Source organism: Schistocerca serialis, chromosome 5, assembly GCF_023864345.2.
Source record: "Schistocerca serialis cubense isolate TAMUIC-IGC-003099 chromosome 5, iqSchSeri2.2, whole genome shotgun sequence".
In the NCBI taxonomy this organism is placed as follows: domain Eukaryota; kingdom Metazoa; phylum Arthropoda; class Insecta; order Orthoptera; family Acrididae; genus Schistocerca; species Schistocerca serialis.
Window position 1 is genome coordinate 211,211,958 of NC_064642.1, and position 23,444 is coordinate 211,235,401.

Genomic DNA, 23,444 nt, shown 5'->3' on the forward strand with positions numbered 1-23,444 from the left:
CTGCACAGTTTTCTGAATTCTTCTGGAAAGAAAAACATGTTTTAGTAGTAACTTTTGTGATATAGCAACAATGAGACAGCCTTTTTCGTGGCACAACATTACGTTACTGTACAGTACTTTCTTCATCACGCCAATAAGCATAATAACTACGACATCTATACGCAAAGCATTTCACTTTTGTTTATCACGTGGTAAGTACATTGACTTCTGCAGAATTTAGCTTTCGGAGGACGATAACTACGACACTTCCACAGAGATTATGTTGCGACAAGATGCACAGTTTAACGCTACAGTACACGTATTTGAGTGATCAATTTTATACTTAAAACATTTATTTTTAAAGATTTTTGAATTACAAAGAAAGTTTTCAGTGATACATTTCATTTCATTGCTGTAATCTGTAACACCTGAGGGTATAATTACATTAATCCTCAGGGGGGTACATGCTTACTTTGTGTACCATGTGTGTGGCAACCACAAGGAACCCTAGCTAATATGGTATTTGCTTATACAACTTTACACATCGGTACCATATTTCTCTAACACACAAATTACACAGCTATCTGATCATGTAACTGAGAGATAAACTTTTTTATTACATCAGTGACATATGTTTACGCAATTACAGATTTGGATTACTTCACACTTACGAAATTGTATTTTGTCTGTACTTTGTGAACTGTTCATATTTTTTCAGAACCATTGTGATACTATGAGAGCTTTGAATGATGTATTTGGTAAAGGGATTATGATTTTTAAAGTACGTTTCAGGCAGATGACACTATTGATATGAGCAGAGAATTTTTTAGGTTTTGAAATTATTGGAGGAAGCTACGATGATTTTGAGATTTGACTGAAGTGTTATGACGTTATTATTATGACGACGATGTGTATTATACTGTTGAGGTATGTTTATGATCAATAAGATGATGCTACCGTATATGAGGAATAAGAAGTATGTTGGAAACCAAGAATCGTACTTTAAGAGTTATTAAATGTGTGTAAATGTGTGACTGTATCACAATGCTGACGAATTTTCTTGGACACTGTTATATTCATAGGATTTTGTTTCTACACATTTGCAAAGTAAATTCTCGACCTGTGAAATTTTGTATATATGACTGTCACTGTAGCGGAGACTGCTGTCGTAAATATTTCCGTACGAAAGTTAAGTGACCACCTGCACATAATGCGTCGTGGGCACCCAGGTGTGTCAGATGCCTGGAGAACAAGCCATTAGTGTGAGTGCCTCGTCAGAAGCACAGGTAAAAAAAAAGAAAGGGAAGGCCATTGTCCGCGCTACTGACATCTCCTTGTTGAAAGCATACTGTGGAGCTCGTAATTTATGATATTTACTGAAATGCCTAATGAAACGATGAGAAACATTTCACAGCTATTGCCTTGCTAGTTAAGAAAAATGCCATATGGCTTGCTTTATGTATTTATTTACACATTTTGTTTAATATCAAGTTTCTAGCTGCACTGCAGCATTGGTTAAAATAAAATTTTATAGATGTACTAATATAAATATTTTCTGTCTACAGATCGAGTATATAATAATTTTTTTCAAAAAAATGAGGGAGCACAAAGCGACATTTACCTTCACAGGAACTGCATTCATAATTTTCTTTTCAAGTACTTGGTAATTTCTTTTGTAGAACAAATTGTGATGCATCACTCTAATGTTAAGATGTGACATAGGTATTAGACATGGCCATTTTAGTGTAATATTTTTTCTGCTTGCGCTATGTCATGTTTAGGTATAAGTTGCTGCTGTTTGCCTGGCATAGTGTTATTGAATTTGACTTTTGCTCATTTATGCTGCTAGCTTTGCCAATTTGCATTTTTTTGCATTGCTGTTTGTGTTGATTTGTTATGTGATGCTGCATTGCCTCGTCCCTTAGTTTAGCATCTGAGCTCAGTAGATTTAAGTTAGCTTAAGAGGGGGTAGTCTATAGAAGAGAATGAGTTGCGATGAATTAGAAGAAATGCATTGAGAATCTATACGAAAAACGTACAGAAAGCAGGTATAGGTAGGATTTTCTTGGAAATAAATAATGAGGTAAGAAATATGTGAAATAAATACAGAAAGCATGCTTAGATAGAATTTTTTTGGTGGAAACAAAGGATGAAATAAGAGGAAAGATATATGAAGTTTTGGGTTGGACTGCAGTACCAAATGTTACACTGAAAACGAACCCTGTCCTTTCCTATTGGTGTTAACCCACTATGTGTTTGTGTACCCTTGAGTATTTGTTTTCTTCCTGTCTCTGTGTAGTTTCATAGAATTTTTTCTTCTTTTAATATTAAGCTACATTCACTATGATGAGGAATACTGTTATCCTCAAATATAATTGGCATTAATAATATGTTATTTACTTTGTAAAGATGTTAGACATTATTCATTCTGTTTAAATGCTCATGTGTGAAGTTGATGTTTCGCAAGTTATTCTGATCTTCTATGTATGTACTCATGTCATAATTCCTGTAACACTGACGTATATGTCTATTTCTATTCTTTTGTAACGTCTGTTTTACTACAAATGTTATCTGTATTGTTATGTTCTTTAATGATGTATTCTGTACCTTTGTTATTGTATTCTCATGTTATAAAATTGTAATTGACACCAGTTTATCAAACTAAGTAACTTGTAAGCATTCATTTCACTGCACACATTTCCGTTGGTCATAGTATATGGACAATATGTGAGAAGTAGGGACTGATAGTGTTTGCACGTGTGTTAATGATTCAGCAAGGGACTGGATAACAGCATTGCTGGTTCTAAGAACAATTTCAAAAACTTTGTGAGTGCACAAGTGGTGGTTTATGGACTTGCTATATTGTCCGCAAGACTCTTCAGTGGTGATTGTGCACCAGCACAGTCACAACAGATGGCTGCTGGCCATCTCTACAAGGACTACAGTGGGTCTGCATCTATGATGACCCACCATGCCATTATTTCTACAAGGACTGCAGTGGGTCTGCACCTCTGGTGGCCCACCAATACCGTAATCTCTACCAGGACTACAGTGGGTCTGCTCTGTGATGACTTACCTACCAATATTCTTCCAAACTTCGAATGACTCTGCTGTGGGTTTGCTCTGTTGTGGCCCATTACCTGTCTGCATGTCGAGAGTCAGCACTGTCTTTCCGTTGGAAGGTCAACACTACTTCTTCAAGACTGCATGGAAATCCACTACTTCTGTTTGCATTGTCTTTTACTGCTCAGACTTTGAGAAAAGAAACGGCAGTTTTACTGTGGTGAACAATGTGGACTGTCTTTATGGACTGTGAGAAAATTTGAGCTTTTGACCAACGTTGTATCAATAAGTGTGTGCATTTTATATCTTTGTTACTGTAATTGTGAAAAATTTTTGTCAAATCTGTATTGGCCAGTGCCCAACACCATTTGTAAAAATTTTTTTGTGGGGAGCATGGGGTCTATGTAAGTAGGCTGTTTATGTTTTCTCTATGTAAGTAGGCTGTTTATGTTTTCTTATTGGCAACGTTACGTAGCGCTCAATATGAAAATCACTGGCTGTGCTGTGTGCATGTGGCTAGATTGCATTGTTGTCTGCCATTGTAGAGGGGCAGCTGGATGTTAACAGCGCGTAGCGTTGCGCAGTTGGAGGTGAGCCGCCAGCAGTGGTGGATGTGGGGAGAGAGATGGCGGAGATTTGTAATTTGTCATGAACTGATATATATATATTATGACTTGTGATGATATTAAGGTAAATACATTGTTTGTTCTCTATTAATATCTTTCATTTGCTAACTATCCCTATCAGTAGTTAGTGCCTTCCGTAGTTTGAATCTTTTATTTAGCTGGCAGTAGTGGCACTCGCTGTATTGCAGTAGCTTGAGCAGCGAAGATTTTTGTGAGGTAAGTGATTTGTGAAAGGTATAGTTTAATGTTAGTCAGGGCCATTCTTTTGTAGGGAATTTTGAAAGTCAGATTGCGTTGCGCTAACAAAATATTGTGTGTCAGTTTAAGCACAGTCATGTATAATTGTTGAAAGGGTTTCAGATTGTCTGCTAGATCGTTTATGTAGATCAGGAACGGCAGAGGGCCTGTAACACTGTCGATAGCACTCATTACTTTGTGGGAATAAATATGTACTTGCGTTTCACAAGAGCGATATTTTCTGAATCCTTGTTGGCTGTTTGTCAATAAACAGTTTTCTCCGGGGTAACTCATTATGTTTGAACACATTGTATCCAAAGAGGTCCTAACCGACAGCAACGATGGACAGGTGTCATGTCTTGTTAATACAGTTGGTTACAAATTGACAGGAATTGCTGCCAGCAGTGAGTGTGTAGGTCCATCTCAACCAATTTCCAAGGGATCATTCCGAAAAACATTACAAGCAATTGGCATTTGGAGTCGGGTACCTCTCAAGAGGCCGTTGCAAATAAAGACACAAGTCTTCAGTGGGCTACAGGACTCAGAAACTGGACAGTAACCGACTGGAAAATAATACTGATGATATATGGACTGAGGATATGGGAAACGTGGATTATATGGACTGAGGATATGGGAAACGTGGTTGATGCCAATGACGGAATAAAATTAAACATACCAACCAAGGCTGATATCAAAATAGCCCTCAAACAGATAAGGAACGGGAAGGCTACAGAGATGTTTAAAGCAGACACTAACACCACCGTAGATCTATGGCAACCATTGTTGGATATGGACAGAAGAGAAAGGTTTGGAAAGAGGGACTGATTATTAAATAGCCAAAGAAAGGTGATACTGCTAACTGTAATAACTGGTGAGGCATCACTCTCCTATCTGTATCAAGTAGACCATTCTGCGGATTAAGAACACAAGCTGGATTCAAAGAACACCGAAGTTGTGTCCCGTTTACCAGCATCCTACACGTACTTGAACAAGAGTGCGGAATGGCAGAATACACTCTACCTTACGTTTATTGATTTTGAGAAGGCATTTTAACCTCTTAATAGGAGAGTAATGTGGCATACCTGGTGGGGGAAGATGCTCTACAAGGTGGTAAATCATGGAGTGAAGTGTGGTGTTTAGCTGCCAGCAGCTGCTTCCCTGTGATGCATCAGGATCAACAGGAAGCAAGTCAAGTAACTCAGTGCTTAATCTCTTTCCTTTCTGCACCTGCACGTGGAAGCGCAATTGAATTACGTGATTTGTCTAGATGGCCAGTCGTGCAACAAGTCTCCAGGATTAACGAAATTATAGTTCAGGGATCCAATCAAACCGTATCGATGATGTTTCCAAATTCTACAATTTAATAAAATACGCTTCATCATTTCAAAAAGGGACACTGGCTGCAGTATTTGTTTCTACTCGTATGGACACAAGCAATTAAACGGAATCTTCACGGCTCATAGCGTGGAGAGCATCGCTAGTGTCAATCTCAGCTTGCCCTTTCCTCGCATGATATGCTTCGAACCATGGATGGGGTACAACATGCAAATTCCGTATTTCTGTATTTCCGGAAAGCATTTTAACAAGTCACGCTGTAGACTCTTAATGAAGATCTGAGAATACGGAATAGATTCTCAGAAAAGTGACTTGCACCAAGACTTTATAAGCAATAGAAATCAGTACGTTATTCTGGATAGCTGGCGTTCGTAAGTGACAAAGCTATCGCCAGGAATGCCCCAGGGAAGCATCATGAGATCGCTTACTCATAAATACCTCCGGCATTTCGGAAGACGACTGTACCAAAACTACAAGGCATACAGAAAAGTGCCGCATATCAGGAAACAGAGCATCGATCGATTCGTAATAAGCACTGTGATGTAGTTGCAGAGTACACCGCTAGGGTGCAGGTGTGTCAGAACATGGTGTATAATAGAGTGATGCGTGTGCTTTGTGTACTTGAATTTGTTAAATGTCATTTGTGACTGTTCAGTGTCGATTTCGTGCAAAATGTAAGACAAAGTCTCCAACAGACAAAAAAAAAAAAAAAATCCGCGGGTGGTACAATGCAGTCCGTGGGACTGGCTGTTTATATGTTGCCAGGAAATGTGGCCTCCAGGACTGTTAGCGACTGCAGTAATCATTCATCAAGAGCTCGATGAAATCGACGACACGTTCGAGCAGGCAGCTGTATGCCGCATTCTACCCAAACATACGGGTGTAAAACTATACCGGCTGCTAGTTACATGCACTGACTTTTGCAATGACTTATAGTCGCTGGAAGACGTTTTTTCACAGAAGTTGGTTTTAGCGACGAAGCCACGTTTCATGTATCTAGAAAGGTGTATTGTCATTACGTGTGTGTTTCGGGCACAGAACATTTACACGAGATTGTAGAACAAATTCGTGATTCACTTAAAGTTATCATCTCTTGTGCCATCTCCTCCTGAAAAGCCTATGGTCCATTTTTCTTTGCGAAGAAAGCTGTGACTGGTACCGAATTACTTCTCATCGTGACTCTCCTATCCAGATGTGGCCTCCACAGTCTCCTATGATACCTCCACGTAATTTTTTTCTTATGAGATCATGTCAGAGATAGTATGTTCCTGCCTCCACCACTACTTAATTTGGAAGAATTGCAAGGAAGGATAATTAATGCAGTCACTGACAGTAGCGGGCCAAATCCAGTGTGAGACCAGAGACCTTCCTGGTCAAAGTCCTGACGCAGTTCTCCTCCTTTAAGGCCATAGGCCAATCTCTTTCTTGGTCAAATTACTGAGACAACTGTCCTCGTCCTAGGCTACAGATCAATATCTTCTCCGAGACAAGGATCCATTCTTCTTTTAAAGTCACCTTCTTGGGCTAATATCCTTATCTCACACAAAAATGTAGTAGTTACAATTGCTTATCAACTCCCCACTCTTATCACCAATAATTAATGATTAATTAATGACCTGTCATAATTTATCACCCAGTTATAATAATTTACTATTATATAAAAAAAAGAATTTTTCTCCCCACCATTCTGACTAGGTGCGAAATGCCGCTTGCTATACTTCTAACTACCCAGATTAATTTACACTTTAAGGTGGTCATCCAACTAGCCACATACACCTATGTTTAATTTTCACCAGAGTTCTTTTCAAGAGCCAGCTGCTGTGGATGAGCGGTTCTAGGTGCTTCAGTCCGGAACCGCGCTGCTGCTATGTTCGCAGGTTCGAATCCTGCCTTGGGCATGGATGTGTGTGATGTCCTTAGGTTAGTTAGGTTTAAGTAGTTCGAAGTCTAGGGGACTGATGACCTGAGATGTTAAGTCCCATAGAGCTTAGAGCCATTTTCTTTTCAAGATAGTCGCCTAAAGATGCTTGTACATAATCGAAATTATGAGACTTTCAATGTTTTAGCAGTTGCTGCTGTATGTGTGTACTAAGGTGGGATAGTAAGGAACAGAACAGAATACCAGTCCGCTGGTCAAGTACCAACAGAAGCCCCTATGTAGGCTGGGCGCTACCACTATTGGCTAAATATGGCGACTCTTCGATGGAGAATTCCCGCGTGCATTCCATGGGGTTCAAACTGCCCAAGAGCAGGCAGCTAGTTACGACAAGTCTACCGAATCTCCTGACCTCTGCAACACACCTGAGGTAGCTCATTCGTCGCCTGCATACTTGAATGCTGCATCCCACACACAACGATGCCGTACTGCAGTACAGTTTCTCTTGTCAAAAAAAAAAAAAAAAAAAAAAAAATCCTTCTAAATTGTAGAGTAAAATAACAGAAAACCTCTGTATTACCTCTAATTTCTAGAATTTTCTCTTTGCTGCCGTAAACGGAATATGCATGTTCTATTCGTGCATACCAGAAAGATTTCAAACCCAATTTACAATCTCGTGTAAATGTTCTGTGCCCGAAACACACACGTAATGACGATACACCTTTCGAGGTACATGAAACGTGGCTTCGTCGCTAAAACCAACTTCTGTGAAAAAACGTCTTCCTGCAGTAGCGACTATAAGTCTTTGCAAAAGTCAGTGCATGTAACTATAGCAGCCGGTATAGTTTTACACCCGTATGTTTGGGTAGAATGCGGCATACAGCTGCCTGCTCGAAAGTGTCGTCGATTTCATCGGGCTCTTGATGAATGATTACCGCCGTCGCTAAACTAGCTCTGCTGACAGTCCTGGAGGCCACATTTCCTGGCAACATATAAACAGCCAGTCCCATGGACTGCATTGTACCACCCGCGGATTTTCTTTTTTTTTTGTCTGTTGGAGACTTTGTCTTACATTTTGTACGAAATCGACACTGAACAGTCACAAATGACATTTAACAAATTCAAATACACAAAGCACACGCATCACTCTATTATACACCATGTTCTGACACACCTGCACCCTAGCGGTGTACTCTGCAACTACATCACAGTGCTTATTACGAATCGACATTGGATCGATGCTCTGTTCCCTGATATGCGGCACTTTTCTGTATGTTTTAAACTCGACAAACAGGTTTTCAGCTGCTATATACACGATGACGCCTAGTCCACCACACGTTGATACCTAATAACTACCCTTTATAAGCAGATACAAACAGGAATAAAAGTTTACAAAAATTATTTTTCGTATATCTTGTAATGTATTTGTGTCATGACCTCCTGCGATGCTCTTGCTTACGCAGAGTTTTCTCTGTGTAAGCGATATGCTTTGCAGTGCGCTGGTTGGCGAGTTCCCGCCTCCCCCTCCCCCCCCCCCCTCCCTCGCCCCTTGATATGCGGGGTCCAGTGCTCTGCAGGAGGACGCAGTACGGAGCGAGTCTGCACAGGTCATCAACTGGCGCATGGTGTACTGTTGTGTCGCACTGGTGTTGTCACTGGGGCGCCTGTGACTACGGAACTGGATTGGGGCCGGAGTGACCAGTAATCATAGCTCCGTTAAAGAGTCGTTCCACCTTTGCGCTGTGATGAGATCCCCCGGAGTTTGGCCTGTCTTGTACATCTACCGCAGCTCCTTGGATTAATTTTCAAATGGTGAGCGATTTGTCTGGTGGATCGTTTTCAAACCGTGATCGCTCCCTGCGGCCAGTCTCTCTGTTTGAGGGGTGTTCTTCTAAATCCCTTGAGTGTTGAGTTTTGATCACTGTAAATCGCTAGTGGAATTAACTGATTTGTGCCCTGGTTGATTTTGCTATCAGTTCTTGATTTCTGTCAGTTGTGGCTGATATTCGGCGAATTTGAGTTTTTCTTTGTGAACTGCTGCTTTCACAATTTGTCAATGAATTCCGCGCCTGCATGCTATAGGTTAACCTTCAACTTAATTTGGATTTTGCTGTGCCACTTTCTGCCTATGGGCCGTTATAACTTGTTGAAAAACTTGTGCCATCAAAGGACGGTGTTCTTGATAGTGAAAACTGTGCGTAGGTTTTCGTTCTTTACAAGGTCAAAGTCCGGAGTGGTTCTGCAGATTCCTTTTTATGAATGTTAATCTGGCTCAAGCTGTGGTAACCGCAGAATTAAAATCAACGGTAGTTTATTACGCAATACCGAATTTAAGAAACTTTGAGCTGAATCTTATCTCCATTTGCTGTCTACCTTGTTATCCTCAATTATACTGCTGTGGTGATTTGTTTAAGTGAACTGTGTATTATGTACATTAATGTTGGTTTGTGTGTGTTATAGAATCTGTTGTCAGTTACAGCCCCTGCTGGTTGTTTTTTCCGGTCAGGTATCACGCACAAAATTCAGAAGCGCGGCCAGTGTTGAACGCCATCTGTCAATAGCTCGTTAATTTGTGTTTACTGTTTTCAGGCTACTGCATTTTGTAATGCTGACCCGGCTTCTGTTGTTATGCTTTACCCTGTAAGCTGCAGATTCTTTGTTTGTTAATCAGGTTGCTTAATCGTGATAGAGACTTTCGCTGTTACGACAGTTTACATTTGAAAGGCTTGAAGCCTTCTACCTTGCTATAAACAGTGTACCTGTATTGATATTCGTAAGAGCCTGTCATGTAGCCTGGGTCAGAATTCGTTCATTCAGCTTACATCAGTAGTTAAGTTCTTTTTAGTTTTGAAGCTAATTCTATGTAGTAGTAATACTGTTTTCGTTAAAGTTTTTGGTCATGAGGCAGTTTATCTGACACACCCTCAAGAACTGTTTGCTTAAATGGGTGGTAATTTTTAAAAGTTTTCTTTTAATTAACACTGTAACCATGAGCATACCAGCGGTTGCTTATGATAGTATTGTTCTGTAACACTGTTGTTACCAGTGTTTGGTGGTGGTGGTGGGTCGTGTTTAACGTCCCAGCGACAACGAGGTCATTAGAGACGGAGCGCAAGCTCGGGTTAGGGAAGGATTGGGAAGGAAAGCGGCCGTGCCCTTTCAAAGGAACCATCCCGGCATTTGCCTGAAACGATTTAGGGAAATCACGGAAAACCTAAATCAGGATGGCCGGAGACGGGATTGAACCGTCGTCCTCCCGAATGCGAGTCCAGTGTTTTGCATCTTGGTTTTGTCAAGTACTTCTTTTTCCAATGTATCGTCAAATTGTGGCTCAGCATTCCACTCCAGGGCCCTCGCGCCCTGCTCCCTACCTCATCAGTAATAAACACGAAGTAAGTTTGCCACTTTTGGCACAAAAATCATTAATGTTTGCTTATGTTTCAGACGGTATCCCAAGAGTCGAGCACACTGGAATGTTGCTGCTTCATTGGAAATCTCTTGACACACAAAAGTCGTTTGTTTATATTACATGCGAGCGATCAGCACAGAACATACTGAAACGCTTTGTAAACACCATGAAAGCTCTCTCTGAAGTGCTGTTCCCACATTGCAAAGCATTTGTTACGGATAATACAGGTCTTAACAATAGTACTCTGTGTGAAATAAAATGATGTTAGCAACCGTATGGAAGATTACCTACTGTGGCCAATAATGGTATTGCCTGTCATCCTATGAATTTGAAACTAAAATCAGATTTCTGTAATGGTGGTCAGTGTTTTCGAATAATTGTTAAGATCATGGTGTAATGATAGCCTTCATATTATGAGTTCACCTGAGTAGAAGTTTGTAGCTGGCCTTCGGGGCAAAGTTTTCCACAGCAATTTCACTTAAAGACGTAATTTCTTTAATAGGGAATAATCCAAGTCTACAAATCTTAATAAAAAGAGTAAATGTATCGCATAGGCTCAAACTGTACCCTGTCAAATAAATTACTCCTATAAGTACAGTTAATGTGTTATGTACCCGCAAAAGACAACTGGAAATGAAAGAGAACGAAGCTAAAAATGAAATTTAGGCGAAAACAATTGCCATGTAGGAAGAATGCAAACTGCTATAGGAAAAAGAAGCTATTGCAGAAGTGCAGCCAAAACAAAGCTAAAAATGACTTTAAACACACTGCATGGGAAAAAGTGATAACTTTGAGAATGTTTATTATGTTCAAGGAAGCACGAAAAATCTGATTATGAAGCTCCATTTCAATTGGCATATACTAAGAAATGATTACATTGTATCTAAACGACGTTGGCCGTATATTTTGCAACTAACAGCAGAACAGGCAACTGCAGAGTTTAAAACAGGTAAAAATAATAACACTTAACAGTGCAAAAGCTGTAAACTTAAATATCTATATGGAAATTCTGCAAGAATGTGGGCCAGAAAATTTGCTAATGTACACAGAGCAAGATGTGGAACGTTTTAAAAATAGTGAACTGCAGGAGATAAGAATCAACAAAAAAAGTCCCCAGATGTTGTCGGCTAGAACAATTGCAAGAAGAAGTGGAACTGATTGTTAAGGCCATAAAAGAAAGTTTACGGGAAAAAAAATTAAATATATATTAGAACTTTTGTACATACCTTCTTTGTATGTGTCAAATTACCGGTTGGCAGAAGAACTAGAGGAGTCAGAAGGGGATTCAAACTATAAACAAGAAGATTAAGCCGGATGTTTCTAAAGATACCCCTACCAAAAATAAAGAATTGCTTTCTGTGTGTAATGAATGTGCAAAATAAGTAATAACGATTTTATTCAAGAGTGTCTAGTTTCTCATTAGCTACTCTACCGAAACTTCGAAAATAGCCTGCTATTTTAACGTCAGTGCTCATCTTACCAATTCTTTTAAAGCGCACTGCTGTGTGTTTGTTCTCTTTACTAAAGAACGTTGTATTACTAGACTGGGAGCTGCAGTTTCATACACAATAGCCAAATAAATTTGTACACCTGCTCAATATCGTGTAGGGCCCCCGCGAGCACGCAGAAGTGTCGCACCACGACGTAGCATGGACTCGACTAATGCCTGAAGTAGTGCCGGAGCAAACTGACACCATGACTCTTACAGGGCCGTCCATAAATCCATAAGAGTGGGACAGGGATGAGATCTCTTCTGAACAGCATGTTGTAAGGCATCCCAGATATCTACATCTACATCTACATAGATACTCCGCAAGCCACCATACGGTGCATGGCAGAGGGTACCCTATACCACAACTAGTCATTTCCTTTCCTGTTCCATTCACAACTAGAGTGAGGGAAAAACAACAGTCTACACACTTCCATATGAGCCCTAATTCCTCGTATCTTATCTTCATGGCGCTTTCGCACAATGTTTGTTGGCGGCAATAGGATTGTTTGGCAATCAGCTTCCAATGCCAGTTCTCTAAATTTTCTTAATAGTGTTCCTCAAAGAGAATGTCACCTTCCTTCCAGGGATTTCTATTTGAGTTAGGAAGAATCTCTGTAACACACATGTTGTTCGAACCTACCAATAACAAATCCAGCAGCCCACCTCTCAATTGCTTCAATGTCTTCCTTCAACCTGACCTGGTACAGATCCTAAATACTCAAACAGGTTGTACGAGTGTCCCATATGCAGCCTCTTTTACAAGTGAACCACTCTTCCCCAAAAATTTTGCCAATAAACCAAAGTCAACCATTTGCCTTCCCTACCACAGTTCTCACATGCTCGTTCCATCTCATATTGCTTTGCAATGTTACGACCAGATAGTTAAATGATGTGACTCTGTCAAGCAGAGTACTACTAATACTGTATCCGAACATTACAGGTCTGATCTTCCTACCCATCCAAATCAACTTACAATTTTCTACATTTTGGGCTAGCTGCCATTCATCACACCAACTGGAAATTTGTCCAAGTCATCTTGTACCTTCCTACAGTCACTCAACTTTGACACCATATCGTACACCATGGTATCATCAGCAAACAACCATGGATTGCTGCTCATGTTGTCCACAAAATCACTTATGTATATAGAAAACAACAGCAGTCCTATCACAAGACCAGAGCACAGTAAAAATGGAGAAGAGTGAAACAGTCTGCACCCCAAGTCATGTAGGCCAGGAGGCAGAGAGCATTAAGCTTCCGCATACATGTAGTCTTTAGGTGGCAAATGTGATATGCTCAATAATGTTCATGTATGGCGAATCTGGTGGCCGGCTGAAGTGTTTAAACTCAGAGGAGGGTTCCTGGAGCCACTCTGTAGTAATTCTGGACCTGTGAGGTGTCGCACTGTCCTGCTATAATTACCCAAATCCGTCGGAATGCACAATGGACATGAATGTATGCTGTGATCAGACAGGATGCTTACGTACGAATCACCTGTCCGAGTCGTATCTAGACGTATCAGGGGTCCCGTATCATACCAACTGCACACGTCCCACGCAGTTAAAGAGCTTGGACAGTCCTCTGCTGTCATGCAGGGTCAATGGATTCATGAAGTTGTCTCCATACCCGTACACGTCCATCCGCTCGATACAATATGAAACGTGACTCGTCCGACCAGGCAACATGTTTACATTCATCAACACTCCAATGTCGGCGTTGACGGGCCAGGAGACTTAAAGCTTTGTGTCGTGCAGCCATCAAGGGTACACGAGTGGGCCTTCGGCTCCGAAAGCCCATATCGACAACGCTTCGCTGAATGGTTCGCATGCTAACAAGTGATAATGGCCAAACATCGAAATCTGCAGCAATTTGAGGTACGGTTGCACTCCTGTCACGTTGAACGATTCTCTTCAGTCGTCGTTCGTCCCGTTCTTGCAGAATCTTTTTCGGGTGCAGCGATGTCGGAGATTTGATGTTTTACCGGATTCCTGATATTCACGGTACACTCGTGTAATGTTCGTACGCTAAAATCCCCATTTGATCAGTATCTCGGAGATGCTGTGCCCCATCGCTCATGCGCCGACTACAACATCACGTTCGAGCTCACTTAAATCTTGATACCCTGCCATTGTAGCAGCAGTAACCGATCTAACAACTGCGCCAGACACTTGTCTTCCGTACGTATTGTCGACCGCAGTGCCGTATTCCGCCTGTTTACGTATGTCTGTATTTGAATACGCATGCCTATACCAGTTTCATTGGCGCTTCAGTCTAGCTGAAGTAACTGACCCTACGTAAACATGTTTTTTGCAATGCACCCCATGCTAGATACGTATTGGTGCCATAAGAAAACAGCATTCTGCATAGTCAGAGGCGTACAAATAGCTCGAGCGACTTTCGGCGCTTGTCTACACAGCTGTCACAGTTAACAGATGAACAGAGAGCACTTCTCGACGTGATGTGGTTGCTGGTGTGGTACTTCGCGCAACAATTGCACGAGTTACTCGACACAGATACGTTTACTACTATGCAATAATTTTACCCATCCTATAACATGCTCTGATATGCGTCTTCCTGACCGAAGACAATTGTATTAAATTGCTATTTATTACTCCATGGGAGAGCACTAGATTTTTTTTCCACACTACAATACGACCTCCGCCTCCTTGCTACAAATGCTTCTATTATGGAGTAAACTTCCGAATGGTGTATTACATTTAGCATCCATTGGTTTCTTAAAAGTGGTAGCAGATTCAATTGTATGTGATGAAAATGTGGTGGGGAATTGTTGCTGGAGAGCACCAAAGAATGTTTGTTGTGGTCGCCTATAGTTTTTATTTTTACAGATTTATGTAGGTTAGTTTACCGTTTTTCTCGTTATGGCAGCTCTCTACATAGCCAGTAATGGGTATAGGCCTATCAAATGGAACAGTGCTGCCACATAATATGGGATTCTGAGAGAACTGACACAGTCTCGTCAATGTCCGTATGCGAGCTGCAGACTTGTACATGAGTGCCATGAGAAAACAGTGGAGCGGCCGGGGCACATCTCTAACATACAGCTTGCTTGAGGTCCTAGCTTGCTTGAGGTCCTCCTGCCTCCTTCCATCTCACCACCGGTGTCTGTCGGCCATGTCGTGCCTCATTTGTCTCATATTTCGACCTTTTTCGTCTACTACAGTTACATACATGCCAGTCTCCCAGATACGCCCCCAACCAGGACTAACGATTTTTACAGCCTGCTACTGCGCTGTGTTGCCCGGAATGTGATGGAGACCAAACATCCCTCCATCCAGTGGCCCATAACGTGGACTACCGTCCACCAGCCCATCCTCCCTACGAACGTGCGGCTCAGGGAATTTGCCACGAAACAGCGACTGAACAACACTGGTTTGTCGGATCCTCCTCTTTGTCTCCTTTGCCAGCTGCCTTACACTGATGACCACCATCTGACATGCGCCTCTTCGCAAGATTTATCGCGCTTCGTGCAGCAAATCATTGCTTGCTATCTCCGGGTGCCACCAGACACAATCGAACCTCGAATGTTTCTATACCCGGAGGACAAACATTTTCCCGCCGCCAAATGTCATGCTGTTACGTGGGTCAAAGGGTGGGCGGTCGCTTACCTCTTTCATGAGGTACCTAAATCCCGCCTCGACTTCTGGACCTATTTACGAACAGCCCATGCAGCTCTCGAAAATACGCTACGTTACCGAACATTATTTGCTAACTATCTTCGAGGGGTCTTTGTTAGACCTCCACTAAGTCGGGGGTGGGGGGGGGGGGGTGCCTGGCCCAGAGGGCACCTACCCCTCCTCCCCCGGCGGTGTCTGAGTTTAAGCCGCCCGTGATCGATTCTACCTTTGACCTCCGCGGATGGGAGAGTCCGTCGCAGATTGTGCGGATTTTATTTAAGCCGCCCATGATCGATTCTACCTCTTACCTCCGAGGATTTTATTTCTTTTTTCTTTTCCTTTTTCTTTTCTTTTTCTTTGCCCTCAATAAGATTTTTTTCTCTGTCACTGACGGGTTTCACACAATTTCAAGATAATAGTGAATATTACAAAAACGCAATGCAAATAAATACACAACAACAACGCCTTCCACTTCTGTCGATTCCTGGTTCTCCCACTTCCCTATGCCCCACAGGCTCGGTGGTGATGAGGGGTCCACTGTGACCAGGCCTCGGGTTTCGACCCCTGACCACTTTGCCACCTGAGCCCCCACCGGTCCACTATCCCGATTTTAAAATAAAGTAAATAAAGTGGCCAGCACGACAGAATTATTAAAAAGAAGTAAAAAAGAAAAGTGGTCAGTGTGACGGATTGCCGTCCTACGAGCCCGGGTTCGATTCCCGGCTGCGCCGGAGATTTTTTACGCTCAGGGACTGGGTGTTGTGTTGTCTTCATCATCATTTCGTCCCCATCCGGCGTGCAGGTCGTCCAATGTGGCGTGGAATGTAATAAGACCTGCACCAAAGCTACCGGACATGCCCCGCAAAGGGCCTCCCGGCCAATGACGCCAAACGCTCATTTCCATTTTTTCCAATATTATCACGGAAGAGAGCTGTCGTGTTTGGACACGTCCATGACCACGAAGCTGCCTAACTCGTTTGTGTATTAACGCAGTTTCTGTAACGTGTCTATTAGGAATGGTTAAACATATACAGTCACGTAACACGGAGTAAGCACGGCTATCGTAAAAAGATCCTAACTGACGGGGACTGTAACGAATGTATCTCCTTGCCAACGACAATCGGTATCAGACACAATGGGAATTTCTTCTGTGGGAGAACAGGTACAGCTCGACCAGTTCTCGAGCGAAAACTGCGAAGTGAACTACATGCAGTGGACATTTGGAGCCGGTACATTGCAAAATGCTATTGCTTGTCCCGGCACTTAAAGCTGTGCGACTTAAATAGGCCAGACTACACAGAAATTGGACAGCAGCTGAGAGCAGGTGTGGAGTGCAAGTGAAGGTTTTGCTCTTTTCAAATGATGCAAGGCGAGGAGTGCATTGACGGCCCAAGGAAGCATTTCATCCGCCTTGTGGGGACGGATTAGTTCGTACTGGGGTGTTTTATGTCATGGTTTCCGTACCACGAATTGGGCCTCCTCATTCAGGGTATCGTGAACAAGAACCAGAATGGTTATTTCAGCATTATCCACTCTCGGTAACAAATTGTTGCCCTTTTTCGGAATCTTCGAGATGAATATCAGACGAATTGTGTGATTGGGTTGAGGAGTTCCTAGATAACAGAACGCAGCATGTCATTCTCAATGGAGAGAAGTCTTCCGAAGTAAGAGTGATTTCAGGTGTGCCACAGGGGAGTGTCATGGGACCGTTGCTGTTCACAATATACATAAATGACCTGGTGGATGACATCGGAAGTTCACTGAGGCTTTTTGCAGATGATGCTGTGGTGTATCGAGAGGTTGTAACAATGGAAAATTGTACTGAAATGCAGGAGGATCTGCAGTGAATTGATGCATGGTGCAGGGAATGGCAATTGAATCTCAATGTAGACAAGTGTAATGTGCTGCGAATACATAGAAAGATAGATCCCTTATCATTTAGCTACAAAATAGCAGGTCAGCAACTGGAAGCAGTTAATTCCATAAATTATCTGGGAGAACGCATTAGGAGTGATTTAAAATGGAATGACCATATAAAGTTGATCGTCGGTAAAGCAGATGCCAGACTGAGATTCATTGGAAGAATCCTAAGGAAATGCAATCCGAAAACAAAGTAAGTAGGTTACAGTACGCTTGTTCGCCCACTGCTTGAATACTGCTCAGCGGTGTGGGATCCGTACCAGATAGGGTTGATAGAAGAGATAGGGAAGATCCAACGGAGAGCAGCGCGTTTCGTTACAGGATCATTTAGTAATCGCGAAATCGTTACGGAGATGATAGATAAACTCCAGTGGAAGACTCTGCAGGAGAGACGCTCAGTAGGTCGGTCCGGGCTTTTGTTAAAGTTTCGAGAACATACCTTCACCGAAGAGTCCAGCAGTACTGTATATTGCTCCCTCCTACGTATCTCTCGCGAAGAGACCATGAGGATAAAATCAGAGTGATTAGAGCCCAGACAGAAGCATACCGACAATCCTTTCTTTCCACGAACAATACGAGACTGGAATAGAAGGGAGAACCGATAGAGGTACTCAGGGTACCCTCCGCCACACACCGTCAGGTGGCTTGCGGAGTATGGATGTAGATGTAGATGTAGAATGCATTGTGGCCACTTCCGTCTTCCAAGCTGACATCGGCGATGTTCACAGGGCTGCACGTATACGTCCATGGTGTCACAGACACTCAGGTTCCCTATCATACCTCGACAGACCCGATGAATCACCCAGTCTTAATCCCAGAGGAAACGTCTGGAACTATTTGGAACAGCAGGTGAAGAGTAGCAATCAACATACTTGCAGTTTGGTTACTCAAGTGGATGTATTCAACAGTGAATGTACAGGGCATACCTTCTACAGAAAATTCTTTGCTTTCCTTATTTTGGCATACGTAGAAGAACAAGGAAAAGCGTGCAATAAACGTTGGCTCTAAAGCTCACATCTTAAGACCTACGAGCACTACTTCATCTTCGCTATTGCGAAACGTTCTCTTCTGCTGATCAAGTACTCATAGATTTTGAGGTATGTACTGTAGAGCTCATATTTACTAGACCTTTTTTCTTGCTTTTTCCATACTACTTCCTCAAAAAATATGGAAAGCCAAGAATTTGTAGTACAAGAGATATATTTCGCAGTATCGAAGATGAAGAAGTACTCATAGCTCTTAAGGCATGCGTTTTGGAGCCCACGTTTAGCGCGACTTTTTTGCTTCTAGCATTGTGTGCTTTCAACTGTATGCGATGACGCCATTAATTATAATACGCAATGTGTATTAACTCAGCATGAAAAGTTCTGAAGATTAACGACGAATAGATGAGAGACATTGTAGATTTTACTGATGACGGAGAGTCAGAATAAGCTCGAGATGTTGTCTGCACTAGATGCGAACAGACAAAGACGTCTTCAGCTTGGCGCCGATCCTTTAAAACTGTGTCTGATCACGAGTGGAATCACGTTGGGAAGTCACAGCTGCCAGTGGTAACGCAATCTGAAGTTTAGCGATGGCGTTTCCTCGTGGATACGAACCCTGGTAGAGGAGCCCCTATGGATGCGAATCCTGGACATCAGCCTTCGAAATGGTGGTAGGGTTGGTGGTGGCGGTGGCGGCGGCAAGTTACTTAGGCCATTACATACGGTGGAAGACGGTCTTAGTTTGAGAGTGGCGAAGTATTACAATGTCGCATTTAATGCGGCAGTAATTACGCACGGAAGACAACGCTCGTTGCGCCAGTGAGCTGCACTGAGCAGAAACGATACGCCAGATTCGACCGCTCTGTAATAGACCTACAAGAGATCGTAAGACTAGGTTTCAAAACACCAATATCCTTTCCCATACTGAGATTTTGTACTCACATAAGTGTGCCCTAAGCACCAGTACATTTATTAGAGGCTGTGGTTGCGGACGTGACGAATTTTGGCGACTAACGGTAGAAATGGGATGCTCATAAACAGCAAACACTAAAAATCTGATGCCAAAGGCGAGAGGTGGTTTGGCGGTGGTCCCTTGAGCTTGATAATTCTAGACTGAAGGGGGAGATGAAACTGTAGGCTGTTACCTTCAAGCCGGTCGGAGTTCAAAAATGGTTCAAATGGCTCTGAGCACTATGGGACTAAACTTCTGAGGTCATCAGTCCCCTAGAACTTAAAACTACTTAAACCTAACTAACCTAAGGACATCACACACATTCATGCCCGAGGCAGGATTCGAACCTGCGACCGTAGCGGTCACGCGGTTCCAGATTGTAGCGCCTAGAACCGCACGGCCACTCCGGCCGGCCGGATTTTCATTTATATAAATAAACAAAAAGAATAGTTTCATAATTAAATTTCATCACGTTTTTTAGTTTTAAAAAATTAGTTAGCTGTCTTTACCTGGTCAAAGCCACAAACATTCGCTTCAGGAGCCACAGTTCCGCTTCTTATGTGAGTAAGTGATACGAGTTTATTAGTTCTCTCAAACTAGGTAACGTGAGTTGATGCCGGAGACTCACCTCGATGAAAATATTTATTAAATCCGACAGAATTGGCTCTCTCTGTAATAACTGGCGATACTTCAAATTCTTAATGTAGTTGACGTCATCGGAAATATAAAACATCGTCAGAAGTCAACCTTGATATTTTTTGATGCCTTTTCTGTATGCTTACTGTTCTGTGTAGAATCATCTCACAGACTCCTCCAGTGCGACCTGACGCAGCTCGCTCCAGGCCCACACTGTCGTTCCTCGCAGCAAAAATGTCCAGACTCACGACAGCCGTGCGGCAGCCCAAAGAAAATGAGGAAGGAAGAGGTACGTCGCCAGTCTAAGAGTAAGCGTTTGTCGTAGGATAACGCGTTTCTCTGCATCAATTTTAAGGTGCATGGTACTTTGTCAAAAGCCACACTTCCAGTGAAGTAGCGAAACTTCTTCAGTCATTTGTAGTAACCTTGCCCTCAGCCTGGAGATGTTTGTCCCCAGCTCTCTGTCCCTGCTCTACATTTTATTGGTTGCACCGTACTAAGGCGTTCCAGAGGAGAAACGCTACGTGTTCGCCGACGAGATGTCGTGTTTTACAGGCGAAGCTCGGAGGGGGGAGAGCTTTGATGTGCGCTGCTGGATCTAATAGAGGCTCGGCAGCCAGACTGGCCGTTCAACCCGCGCCGCTCATACATATGTAGGAGGCACGGAAGTGCGAATGGAGCGGCCTTGTTTACGCGCGCCGCGCGGCTCCTCGCCGGTCCCGCGCTCCTTGCCGTGTTGCAGAGTCGCGGCGCGTGCTGCCGCTAACTCACCACGCCCGCCGTACGGCAACCGGCGGCTATCTGGCCTGCGGTCCGCCAGATAACGCAGCAATTTAGAACGCGGGCCGCGCGTGCTCAAACACGACACCACTGGCAGTGTACCTCTGGGTCCGCAGACCGGCCGACAACTCCTGATAAAATCCGCGCACGGTGGCGCCGACGATTAACGTCTCTCAAGGGAAATACTCTCCCCGACATGTGTAGAAATGTGTTGCGGTGTAAAAACCTGTGTCATGAAAAACTCTTGGGATATCTGGCATAATGTTCCGATTCCAGTCCTACAGCTACCTGATCAGGGTAAGTGCAGTATTCATAAAGTTTTAATTCTCATCTCCATAAAATAAAGTTACCTGTCTCTATGAAGAGCCACGAATCGCAAGAGAAATGGCAGGCCTGGTGCTCGAAGGCCACCTAATCGTTATGGGGGTGATGGTAACCAGCTCGGTGTACTGACCCCGACGGCAATTCAGTATCGAGGTGCTAAAAGTGTAAATCAGTAGCGGTCGGTGTGGCCGAGCGGTTCTAGGTGCTTCAATCTGGAACTGCAGGTTCGAATCCTGCCTCGGGCATGGATGAGTGTGATGTCTTTAGGTTAGTTAAGTTTAAGTAGTTCTAAGTTCTAGGGGACTGATAACCTCAGATGTTAAGTCCCATAGTGCTTAGAGCCATTTGAGCCAATTTGTAAATCAGTTATGGATCAATTTTCAAAATCTCGCACAACATTTTGATCCACCTCGTTCCACGGCTGCTCACACCCATCGAAAAAGCCCGCCGGACCAAGGAAGCAGCAGAAATGTTGCAGTTGTGTAAGGCAAATACATATTACGTTAAAGCGCCAAAGAACCTGGTATAAGCACGTGTATTCAAATACAGAGAGACGTAAACGGCGCTGCGGTCGACAACGCCTATATAAGACAACACGTGTCTGGCACAGTTGATAGATCGGTTACTGCTCCTACAATGGCAGTTTATCAAAATTTAAAAGAATTTTAACGTGTGAATATAGTCGGCGCACGAGCGATGGAACACAGCATCTAGGAGGTAGCGATGAAGCGGGGATTTTCCCGTACGACATTTCACGAGTGTACCAGGAAAATCGTGAATCCGGTAAAACATCAAATCTCTGACATCGTTGCGGCCGGAAAAAGATCCTGCAAGAATGGAACCAAGGACGACTGAGAGAATCGTTCAGTGTGACAGAAGTGTAACCCTTCCCCAAATTGCTGCAGATTTCATTTCTGGGTCATCAACAAGTGTCAGTGTGCGGACTATTCAACGAAACATCATCAATATGGACTTTCGGAGCCGAAGGTCCACTGATGTATCCTTGACGACTGCGCGACACAAAGCTTTACGCCTCGCCTGGGCCCGTCAACACCCACATTGGACTATTGATGGCTGGAAACGTGTTGCCTGGTCGGACGAGTCTCATTTCAAATTGTATCGAGCGATGGACGTGTACGGGTATGGAGACAACCTCATGAATGCATGGTCCCTGCATGTCAGCGGGCAGCTGTTCAAGCTAGTCGAGGCTCTGTAAGGGTGTGGGGCATGTGCAGTTGGTGTGGTATGGGACCCGTGATACGTCTAGATACGACTGTGACAGGTGATTTGTACGTAAGCATCTTGTCTGATCACCTGCAGCCATTCATATCCATTGTGCAATCCGACGAACTTGGCCAATTCCAGCAGGACAATGGGACACCCCATATGTCCAGAATTGCTATAGAGTGTCTCGAGGAACACTCTTCTGGATTTAATCACTTCCGCTGGCCACCAAACTCCCCAGGCATGAACATCATTGAGCCTATCTGGGATGCCTTGCAACGTGAGGTTCAGAAGGGATCCCACCCCCTCGTACTCTTACGGATTTATGGACAGCCCTACAGGATTCATGGTGTGAATTCCTCCAGCACCACTTCAGACATTAGTCGAGTCCGTGCCACGTCGTTTTGTGGCACTTCTGCGTTCCCTCTGGGCCCCTGCACGATATTAGGTAGATTTACCAGTTTCTTTGGCTCTTCAGCGTAGTTCTCCAGCCTCGCCGTCACCACAGAAGAATACAGGATGTATCATATGACTCCGAGTTAGAGGAGTAATATGTGGATTCACCACTGACGAAAACCATCAGCAGGTGAGGAGATGGATAGTATCCTTGAGACCGCACAGTTGTGGTACGGAGAGGCTATGCTCGTAAGGGGCATATAGTCACAGGAACATACAAAAGGACTCTCCTAAAGAGAGTATTGGAGGATGTCAAGAAGAGATGTCGCTGAAAACTGCACAAACGGATGGCTTTATTATACAGGGTGTTACAAAAAGCTACGGCCAAACTTTCAGGAAACATTCCTCATTCACAAATAAAGAAAAGGTGTTATGTGGACATGTGTCCGGAAACGCTTAATTTCCATGTTAGAGCTCATTTTAGTTTCGTCATTCCAACGTGATCAAATTGTAAATTTTCACAATCAACATGTGTGGGCTGACGAGAATCCGCACGCAATTGTGCAATCACGTC